At 40.5% G+C, this 11231-nt stretch overlaps 1 long non-coding RNA gene across 1 annotated transcript; it reads left to right on the top strand.

Annotated features, from left to right (window-relative positions):
• The first annotated feature begins 1021 nt into the window (after positions 1 to 1021).
• LOC146857805 (uncharacterized) lies at positions 1022 to 7359 on the top strand. The gene is made up of 3 exons (XR_014979613.1): positions 1022 to 1072; positions 1910 to 1995; positions 7172 to 7359. It is a non-coding gene; the product is annotated as an uncharacterized LOC146857805 (long non-coding RNA).
• Positions 7360 to 11231: the final 3872 nt, after the last annotated feature.

Here is an 11231-nt window from a genome sequence, read left to right as displayed (position 1 = left end):
TCCCTGGGAGGCTGAACGGCGGGGGTCTCATCAGTCAGTCGGACTCCCTGAATCCGATTCGGTCTGAAACCATTCAGAGACCGAGTCATTTGGAATGCTTTCCCACCAGCATCGTAATGAGGCCTTTAGAGGTAAGTTATGTTTACTTCACATTAAGAACATTATGTGATCCAGTTTGGGTTATGTCCAGACATGGGTCCCGGGCTCACTGTGCCACTGGATTCAAGCTATCCTGGTTGAAGAGGGGTGAAACCCAAAACCGATCCTAGGATGATTGTTTCCGGTCCAGGGAGGACCTGGCTTGGCAGTTTGGGCTGGACTGTTCCCATGAGGCACAGGGTCAAGAATGATTTGCATATGGCCAGGTCTAAACTGGGGTGGCATGGTGAGCAAAAGAATGATGGATTTAACCCAGTTCTCTTGACTGGGGGAGAATGTTTCGATTTGTTCTGCATTCTGTCCATAAATTGTGTGTCTTTTACTTCCAGTTTTGGGATAGGCAGGTGCTCAGCACTACATAAATCGTACTCTTTGGCACTCGCTTTGTTTGATATTATTTAAGAAGCCATTGCAGACTCCTCTATCCTCCGGTCACCATAGTGAATTAGTGTTCTCTGTGACTTTTCTTATGCAGCTTGTACAGTCCCAAGCAATCTCACAGTGATATGTAGTATACATGTACATTGCAAAAAAGGGAGACTGATTTGGTCCATCGGGGGATTGAGAAATGAGAATAGAATCAAAGATCATTCATTGCAATGCATTAGCTCCAAATGTAGCTTTTGTTAAGGAAATTTGGGATCGGGATTTTAGGATTAGTATGGCCAATTCGACGATAGACGATAGTATCGATACTAGTTATATAGGCAATATGATTTAGAAACTACAATGTCACTGCATTTGCTGTCATAATAATTTTAAGGAGATTAACTAATCTATTTTTTTTAATTTCCTTTATTTCTTACATCAGCATCCATGGGAAAGAAGAGGGGCAGAATGGAGGCTCGTCCGAGAGGAGCTGGTGAGGAGGTGCCAACCACTAGCGCCGCTGCCAAGAGCTCTGCTAACCCCAGTAAGTCCTATTATTTATTATTATTTCCATAACTTTTACCTCTGTCCACTATTTTATACTACGTTTAATTTTACCTTGTTTATTTTTTTTTATACTGTCTCTTTTTTTTCCAACTCCCCTATCCTATTTCTGTTATCCCTGGATTATCCTTTTTTTCATATCTCATGTTTTTGTTTGTAGCCTACTTTCTCCTGTCTGTACTAGTCTGTCATTTTCTTCTGCTTTGTTAGTAAATTTTCCCTTCCCGTATATCTCGTGGTACTGTAAGATTAAGAACAGATTTTTGGTACTCTACTATCTTCTGTGAACATTGCAGGCCCAAGCAAGCTAGTATTATAAATAATATTCATCACGAATATCTGTTGAGAAGGCTTTCTATTTCTTGCTCATGCTCTAATAGTTAACAAAAGTGTGGCCATGATCATGGGCCACCCTCCCATCCCCCCATTTTTGTGCTGTGTAATTCATTTATACAGTATACCAGCAGCTTCCACTATAGTGCATCATGGCTGGAAAGTATGAGGTCCCATTACATATGCCAACCAACATGTGTCTTTCATTGACCATTATTCAACCCCTTCATTGCACTTCAGTGACTCAGAGTCATTATCATAAGCTATAGCTCTGCCCCTCCATTACTAAAAGGTTTTGGTTGGCTTGACTTCCTGGCTTTTCTAACATTGCCAACCAAGAAAATGCCCTCAGTGATATTTGTAATAGAAGATACTGTTATCCGAACTGTGGTGAGGTATTGCTGTTGTATTTTTTTTTATTAACAAAATGAAGAGGAGAATTTTCTGGCATCTACAAAAAAGTGTAATGTTTTTTTCTTGACAGTCAGACCACCACCAGTGGTGGCACATGTTCCGCTGCAGGAGAAGAGACGATTGGAGAGGTAAAAGCAGCGGCAGGGACGGATGGCGGTAAGTCACATTGCTTACTTATTGACAATTACTATTATACTTACTAGCTTCAAGGGTGTTGTTGTGACTCATAATCAGGAACCCTCCGCACCCTCCGTTTTAGCACCTACAGCGGCGGTAGAGTTCTTATGGCCTCTTCTATCGGCAACTCCGCAAAAGCTCACATAATGAATGCTAAGAATGATGGCTTGATGGAGACGGGAAAGAACGAAAGGTTAAAAGAAAGGATGGATGAAATGGTACATGAGTGAAAGGATGCATGGGTGGGTGAAAGGATGTGTGCTTGGGTATGGGGAAAATGGATGCATGAGTGAAAAGATGGTTGAAAGAAAGGGTGGATACTGAATGGATAGATATGGATTGGAAATGTTGGTGAAAGACTGGATGAAAGAAATTAAAGCTTAAATCATGGCGGGTATAGGTGAATATAGAAGAATGAAAAAATGAATGAATAGTTGTTTGGATGAATACACAAGGTAGCTCTTATGGACAGGGGCATGCTGCTCACCTACTTCACATACTTGGTTTTATGATTATCAAAGTTATGGTTCAAAGTAAGGGGTATTTTAATTTTTGGTCTACTTCCTTGACTCACTGTATTTGTTAAGCGAGGCAGATATGTATCCCAATCATTCATCACCCCCTCCCTGCCCATGGCATTTCGCCACCCATGACCTAAGTGCAGTATAGCTCAATTCATAACTGCAGTGTTAGATGTGCAATGTGCGTTTGCTTCCGTTCATGCAGCATTTTCCAAGTTTTCAATGTACCATATAGCGAACATACAAGTTGTTTCCCTTCACCCACTTAGTCTGCTCTTAGTACTTCACTCCTTCATTCTTTCCTAAATTCATCCGGGTATTCAGCCAAGATATCAAAAAATATTATCGCCATATCAAAATATTGTTTCCAAAATATCGTGATATGGAAATATCATCAGCAAGAATATCGTTGTCAAGAATATCAATTTTGAGGTTTAAAATATAGTGTTTAATCTCGTTTCCAAAAAATATAGTTGCTTAAACTATGTTTTTAAAATAATATTTATATATTATAATATATATTTCAAATGTATGTGATGTAATTTTTTAAAATAATTATTGTTTATGTTTTTTAATATGTTTGCAACATTTTTAGTAGTTATTACATTTAATTAACTACATTTTTGTCATTTTTAGTGCCGTAGCGGGTTTTGGGTTTTATGAGATCTAGAGTGGGAAGTGATTTAATTATAATACATTAATGATTATTTTTTATTCAATATTATTTATTTAATTGATATTTAATTATGTTAATTGTGTAAAAAAATGTTTTAGGTGTGGGTTGTGGGGCTGGGAAGTGATTATTTTTAATTGATCCAAAGTTAGTTGTTAATGAATATTAATTAATTGATTTATAATTAATGATGTTAATTATGTAATCAATTAGTGTTCTTAGTTGTGGGTTGTGGAGTTTATAGGGGTAAATGGTGGGGAGTAAATTATTTTAATTAATTAATAATTAGTCGTTAGATACTGTAAAGTGTTAAATTGACAATTAATTATTTTAATCATGTAATCCATTTTTATAAAGTTTTGTTTTAGGTGTGGGTTGTGGGGTTTATAGGGTAAGTTAATTTGAATTCATATTTAGTTTTTCATTAGCAATATATGTTTAATTGATAATTAAGCATGTTAATTGTGGAATTACATTTTTTTGAAAGATTTTAGATGAGGGATGTGGGTTTTGTGGGTTGTGGGGTGCGGAGTAAATTAATTTTAAGCAATAAATAATACATTTTTAAATTAACAATTAGTAGATTGATAATGATTTTAATTGTGTAAATAACGTTCTGGTAAATGTTATTAGTGATTTGTGTGGTTTGTGGGGTATATTTTGAGAAGTAAATTATTTATAATGAATTAATAATTTATATTTAATTAGTGAGAATTAGTTTGTTGATAAATAGTTATATTAATAGGGTAAATATTTTGCTTTTTAAAGCCAAGTTTTAGGTGCAAGTTGTGAGTTTTGTGGGGTTATAGGGTGGGAAGCAACTACATAAAATAATGTTGCTCTGACAGGAGTGGAAATAGTACATTTTACCCCTCTGCAAGCCAAAACTTTCCCTACTGTTGTACTGACTGGAGTGGGAATACTACATTTTACCCCTCCGCTATCCAACACTTACCCTACTGTTGTACTGACTGGAGTGGGAATAGCAAATTTTACCCCTCCGCAATCCAACATTTTCTCTACTGTTGCATTTATTGGATTGGGAATAGTAAATGTTACCCTCCACAATCCAACACTTTACCTACTGTTGTATTGTGTGAAATGGGAATTGTAAATTGTACCCCTCCACTATCCAACACTTTCCCTACTATTGTACTGAATGGATTGGGAATAGTAAATTTTACCCCTTCGCAATCCAACACTTTCCTTACGGTTGTACTGACTGGAATGGGAATAGTACATTTTACCCCTCCACTATCCAACACCTTCCCTACTGTTGTACTAAGTGAAGTGGGAATAGTACATTGTACCTCTCTGAATACAACACTTTCCCTACTGTTGTACTGACTGGAGTGGGAAGAGTACATTTTACTTCTCCGCAATCCAACACTTACTCTACTTTTGCACTCATTGGAGGGGGAATAGTAAATTTGACCCCTCCGCTATCCATCACTTTCCCTACTGTTGCATTTAATGGAGGGAGATTTGTAAATTGTACCCAGTATTATTTTTATTGTGGTGAGTGACGTGGGAGTAGTAAATATTTTAAAATGGAAGTACTCATCATGGGCCCAAACCCAGATGCCTGGAATGACACCTGGTGGCCCCCCGCACTCGGAAGCCCGCCCACCCCCACAACCTGGGAATCATCCTGAACTCAGAGCTCAAAATGGACTACCAGATCAACTCCGTCTCGTCCTTCTGCTTCCACTCCCTCCGCCTCCTACCTAAGACCTTCAACTGGATCCCCCTCGAACACAGAAAGACCGTCACTCACGCCCTGGTGACCAGCAGGCTCGACTATGGCAACGCACTCTATGCTGGAATAAACAAAAACCTCACCCGCAAGCTACAGAACATCCAAAACGCCGCCGCAAGACTGGTCCTCAACCTGCCAAGACACTGCCACATTTCCCAGCACTTGCGCACACTCCACTGGCTCCCCATCGAAGCTGGAGTCACCTTCAAGATGCTAACCCACGCTCACAAGGCCCTCCACGACACGCGACCAGCATACCTGAATAGCCGACTCAGATTCCACGCACCCCAAAGGACCCTACGAGCAGCCCAGCTCTCCTACGCCATGGTCGCCCGCACCAAAAAGACCAGATCGGGAGGCCACTCCTTCTCCTTCCGCGCGGCCAGATCCTGGAACGACCTTCCCCTCCACCTCAGACAGATAACATCACTCCCCATCCTCGCAAGAAACCTCAAACCTGGCTCTTCGACAGGCCCCCTCCTTGATGGACTGGAACCTGCAAATCCCCTCCCCACCACCCCCCCCCAGCGCCTTGTGACCCTTACGGGTGAGTAGTTGTGCTTAACAAACACCTGATTTGATTTAGTACGATAGTTTGTGTAGTTTTCCGCTGCATAGCAGACCTGGATGCCGTCATTTGTCGACATTGTGTCAAGACGGGAGCTTTAGACGGGGCAAAGAAGTGCACGTCCAAGTCAAGGAGGATTGCCAGCTACCCACTGAGGTTTCATTTACGTTTATTGACTCTCAGCAAGGCGGCTCACATGAGCAATACAATGTGCACTGCAAGTACCAAGATGCCGTGTGGCAGCATGCGCTGTGACTCGGCCCCGCCCACTGATGTGTGTACTTATGGACATTTAAGTGCACAATTCACTGAAGCTGTGCCAGTTACGTTCAGCCCAGGAAGAAGGGAAGAGTCCCGAGACACGTCGGCTGTTTATGAACTGCTTTGATCCCGCCGACCTTGTGCCTGCTGCCCTATCTAATAAAGAAAGCTGTATCTACCCGATTGTTTGGGCTCCTTCGTTGGTGGCAGAACCTTTGGATGGATATATATATATATATATATATATTTGTTATATTTTCATATTGGTTAAAAATTTAGAAATTATATTATGAACTAAAATTGGTAGTTTAAAAATTGCTTTGTAAGTAGATATATGTATATATACATTAATTATTATATATGTGTGTTAAAAGATATTACGTTTATTTGTTGTATTTGTTAAAAAATATATTAAATCTGTTTTCTTTTTTAATTAATATTACTATTTCATATATTTGATATTTATTATTTTAATTCATATATATTTCAAAAACGATATTTAATACAACGATATTCATTACAACAATATTTTGGGAACAATATTTTTGTACTTACCTTTGTAAGTATACGATGTCAATATTTATGACATCGATATTTTGGGCACAATATTTTGGTATGGCGATATTTTGAGGGTCAATATTTTGTCTGTGAACCGTTCTTCCGTCCCAGCCTACCAAAAGTTGAAAAATCCATTCTTGCCATGTGCCTCATTTTTATGGCCATGTGATTCATACACATGGCCATACATCTACAACAAATGTCCAGTTTCCTTTCTTTACTGCCAAGGAAATTAATTTGTTGGAAATAATTTGTGGTGGAGGGCAAGGCCAGTGATTAAAGTGGGAATAAGTGCCTGATTTCAAGTTGGCTGTATCGGATACTCTGTAATGAATGTGCCAAATACAGTCTATACATCCCATTCCTTTCCCTGTAGTGCAATGCATCATTTTCTCCCATGTCTACTTACAGCATACAGGATATCCAAGTTTTGTACGTGACATGTATGGTGTAGTATCTTATTCATTATTCATCCACCTCTTTGGAGCTAGGACAAAATGTGAAAGGCATTTGGAAAAGAGCAGGGCTATTGGAATTAAAGTAAGATAACTGTCCACTACAGCTGCCCCAGCTACAGACTGTGGTGAGTAGCAAAGTACCCAACATGCTGGATAGCGGCCTCCATTAATTTAGCACAACAACTTGTACTCCACAGTGCATATTGCCTTACTCATTAATCAGAGGTAATTCACTTTTAATTTATTTTTCCCCACAAAGTATGCAGTGTTACTGTGCCACACACTATTTAATTTTAAACAAGTGCCTACTCAGAGCATTGCTTACAATATGTCTTTTTTCTTTTTCTTTTGATATAGCTACTACTTGGTCCACCACCATCACTGACTAGGCAGGAGATAGCAGCCCAGCTGTGACTCAGAGGCTGGAGACCATCCAGTCAGAATACCAGCGGCTGGTTGCCCGGGAAGAGAAAGTAGCCGCCTCTAAACCAAGCCCCAGTTCATCGAGCCAGCCAGAGCCTCCAGCCTCCCCGCCATTACATCACCATTGCCAGCTAGGGTCCCTAACTGCCACTGCTGCCAGTGCCCTCCCTCACTCATTCCAGCGCCTCATCTTGCAGTGGATGGTCCATTTGGAAAGCCGTTTAGAGAGTCATTTGGGGAGGATTAAGAAGAATCTGGACCAGCTCCTGAGCAGACTTGATAATGCCGTTGTTTTGGTGAGAGGGACTGTTGTGGGTGGAGAGAGTGGGAAGGAAGAGTGGGAAGGGAGTTGGGACTGGAAGTTTTGGACTTTTTCTTCTCTAGACATTGGTTGGGTACGACTTGATTTGTTTGGGGAGAGGGTTGGGCCTGTTGTGGGTTGAAAGGGCGTTTTATTTTTCACTATCAAAATAAAGGGGAAAATATTTTTTATGCCATATATTAAGCCTGAAGTTGTTTTCTGTGTTTTACTTTTACTTTACACTGCTGTCTTTTTTCGCAGCTTATTTTTTAATCTATATATCCCAAAGTGTACGCCAGTTCGGAGGGTATGCTTGCCATTCCCTATATTGTCTACAGAAACATAGATAATCAATTACTTACCTCATCTGCAGTAGAAGTTTGTTACGTACTAAGTAAAGTAGTTCACTTCACCCCATAGTTCTCTTTCCTCGTGATAAAGTGATGACAGGCGACTTTTCCCGCTGTCAATCTTCCAACACCTTACTGGAGGGTTTCCCTTGGTGCCTTCCTTATGGCAGTGGTAGTGCGCTAACACAGAAGGCATCACAGCGAGGTGGGATTAATCAAAAGGATCACAGGCATCTAAATTGAAAGAAAAAATGAAAGTTAGTAGGTTATACATATACATTTATATCATAGCTTTAGAAAGACTGAGGACAGGCTACTACCATCATGACACATCAAAAATACCACTTATTATAACAAAACAATTGCAATATTAAAATATTCTGAACAATGGTTAGCATGGAATTTGAAAAACCAAAGTTCTGAAATCCTAATTTCAAGAAAAATGTACTCAAAGGCAAGGTTAACTATTTTATTTACACATAACAGAGGTCTGAATGATGATGTTAACGTTGAGTAATGACACTCTTACTTATGCATGGTTGTGTAAGTGGGGCTGACAAGTGTGCTATTGCTCAAGTAATAGAAATTCCCGGGGTGAATTGGTGTCACATTTAACCGCATCTGCCCCACCAAGTGCATGATCTATTTGGTGTAAATTAAGACACACCTCGAAAATAAATCACACTGCCAGGGAGAAGAGGGTTATGAGTTTGATGAATAGATGGGTAAGAGGATTTGGGCAAAGGTGTGATTAAGACAAACACAACACAAGAACAATATTAATAATGGTGATGAGAAGCACATCATCATCATCAATCTGTTGTAGAAGGAAACAAAAGAATGAGCATGGCACAGATCAGTTTATGCATTGCAAACAATCCTTCTGCTCCATAGACCCAAGTTCTTAGCGATCTAAATGTTTTGTCTTCTAGGTTTGATAAAAATCAAATTATGAAGAAGTGAATTGAACCCACCCAGTTCTAAAAATATGATTGTTAAAAAAAAAATGATACTGTATTCCCGAGGAGAATGCATCTGCATTCTCGTCGGGAATGTCTGTCACTCATGGGTGCCTGTCTGAACCGGTCCTGTATGTAAGCAGAAGTGTTGAGCTCAGCTTTCGCCTTTCGTTCATGCAGGAGAGAAGAAGACCTGTGGATTGCAAAGCAGAGGCTGTATTGCAGAGTTAAACTAAAAGGACAGAAGGAGGGTAAGCTTCATGAGGGGCATATCAAGAAGTCTCAGAGGCAGAGCAAAAAACAAGGGGACTCAGAGTTTCTCTTTTGCCACCAGTGCAACACACACACTAAACAGCATTTCCCAAATAAACACATCTGTTACCATTCCAAATAGCTGAATACTAGGCCTCAGAATCATGAATTCTTTTTGAAGTCGATAACTTTGTTCTTCTAGCTGTTGATGAGGTAGTCTCACCCTGAGTCATTCCATCCTTCTCCTGACTCCGAGTAATTCCGTTCCAGTCCCAACCCGAGCAAGTAGACGTGTAGTGAACTGCTGGTGAAGAACACTTTGAGTATTTTGTATAGATTTGTGTTTGATAACTAAAGTGACTGGTCTAGTATCTAAAAAACCTGAAAAAAAGAGTGGACCTTACAGGTCCATTTTTGCTAAGTGAGTTTTTGAAGGCCAATCACCTTCAGTAAAAATGATCATCCATCAGACAGCAAACACTGTAATACATCATCAAAATCAAGTTTACTATTAATTGAACACCCTCCATCACTGTCTGTTACCACATACAGCAAAAATCATCACTCACAATCACTCACTCATTGTTGCAATAGTTGTAGTTACCTTATCTAATCCAAGCACGGGTAGGTTAGGTAGTAGGTACACAATTTTATCTTTGATGCAGGCAACTCATTGGAATTTGGTATTGGCACTCTTGTAAATCAATGATCTTCTGGGGCAGCCCTGCTAAGCGATGCAAAAAACAGGATAGGCATGCGAGGGAGGCAGGCATTGTCTCCAGTGTCATGAAGGAATTGTGGAGGCTTCTTCACTACACATTGGACCAAGTCCAATCTAGCCATATATGTGACTAAAATGGCGGGGCAGCATAAATCTGACACAAACATAATGTTCCACTAGCTACTTTTTTTTGCAAAGTAAGAAGTTCAATTAGAAATAATTAAAAAGTTGTATTGTGGCACTAGCAACTCAGTCCGGGAAATAGAGTTTGACCTCAAAATTCAGGTGGCTCATCCAGAAGTTGGTCAGCTAACACACTTTATTCTGACCAATCATCCTCCTCCTCCTTCTGTGCTGTTTCATTCTGTGGAATGGTGTAATCCCATGGTATGAAACGTTGGTTCATTTTGATCATGGCCAATCTCTCCATGTTTTGAGGCGAGAGACTGGTCCTTCTCACTGTAACAACTGAGCTAGCTGCACTGAACACAGTCTCAGCAGAAACACTGGTTATAGGACAAGCCAGCTACTGTATTGCAAGACTGCGGAGCTCTGGCCATTGGCAGGCCTTACCATACTGATACATCAATGGGCTTTGATCCACATAGAACTCTTGTGAGTCATCCAGATACTCCTGGAACATCCTGTGAATGGTCATTGGTGCTACCAGGTGCTCGACCTCTTTAACCTTCACCTCTGCAATGGACTTAAGCCCTGTCATTTGATACCAAATCAATGCAGAGGTTGTGGACGATTCTTGTGTTCAAGTTGTTGTTGCCGTCTGTTTTCTTGTTGTTGGTGTTGACTGCTGTGAGACAACAGGACTGCCCTCTTTGGAAGTTGATGGCGGCAGCCCAGAACTGCGGAATGGGACTCTAAGTTCCAGCCGTTCTTCTTCCAGGTCTCCAGCTTGCTCAACAATCCACCCCTTCTTTATCTGGTCCTGTAGCAAGGTAGCTTGGTCCCATCGTACTGTCCTCATTGCTAACTTCCCATGTGAAAACCTCAAAAAGGAGTAGCATCTGTGTCAGGAAATTGACTAGGCCCCATTTGTCCTCATCCTTGGTCATAGCGTCCCAAATTACATCCCCTCTCTTTGAATGATATGAATTTTGGCCGGTATGTACTGATCAAACAGCCGTTGCAACATGTCATTGGCCGTGTTCCAGCATGTTGGCACCTCCTGTAGCTTTAACTCGTACTGTATTAGCATGCTGAACAATTCACAACTGCTTCTGACCTTTGAAAGAATGGCTGAAATGAATGCAAATTATTCTGCAGGAAGTCAGTATGTTGCTGACTATGTCTTCTTTTTTAAGAAAGTCTTGCACAGCCAGGTTGATGCAATGGGCCAAACACAGGACCCTGAAATAGTCACCGTCTGCCATGGCCTTGACTATGTTACTGCCAT

Source organism: Triturus cristatus, chromosome 3_2 (assembly GCF_964204655.1).
Source record: "Triturus cristatus chromosome 3_2, aTriCri1.1, whole genome shotgun sequence".
Taxonomy (NCBI): Eukaryota; Metazoa; Chordata; class Amphibia; order Caudata; family Salamandridae; genus Triturus; species Triturus cristatus.
This window is presented reverse-complemented; position numbering and strand designations above follow the sequence as displayed.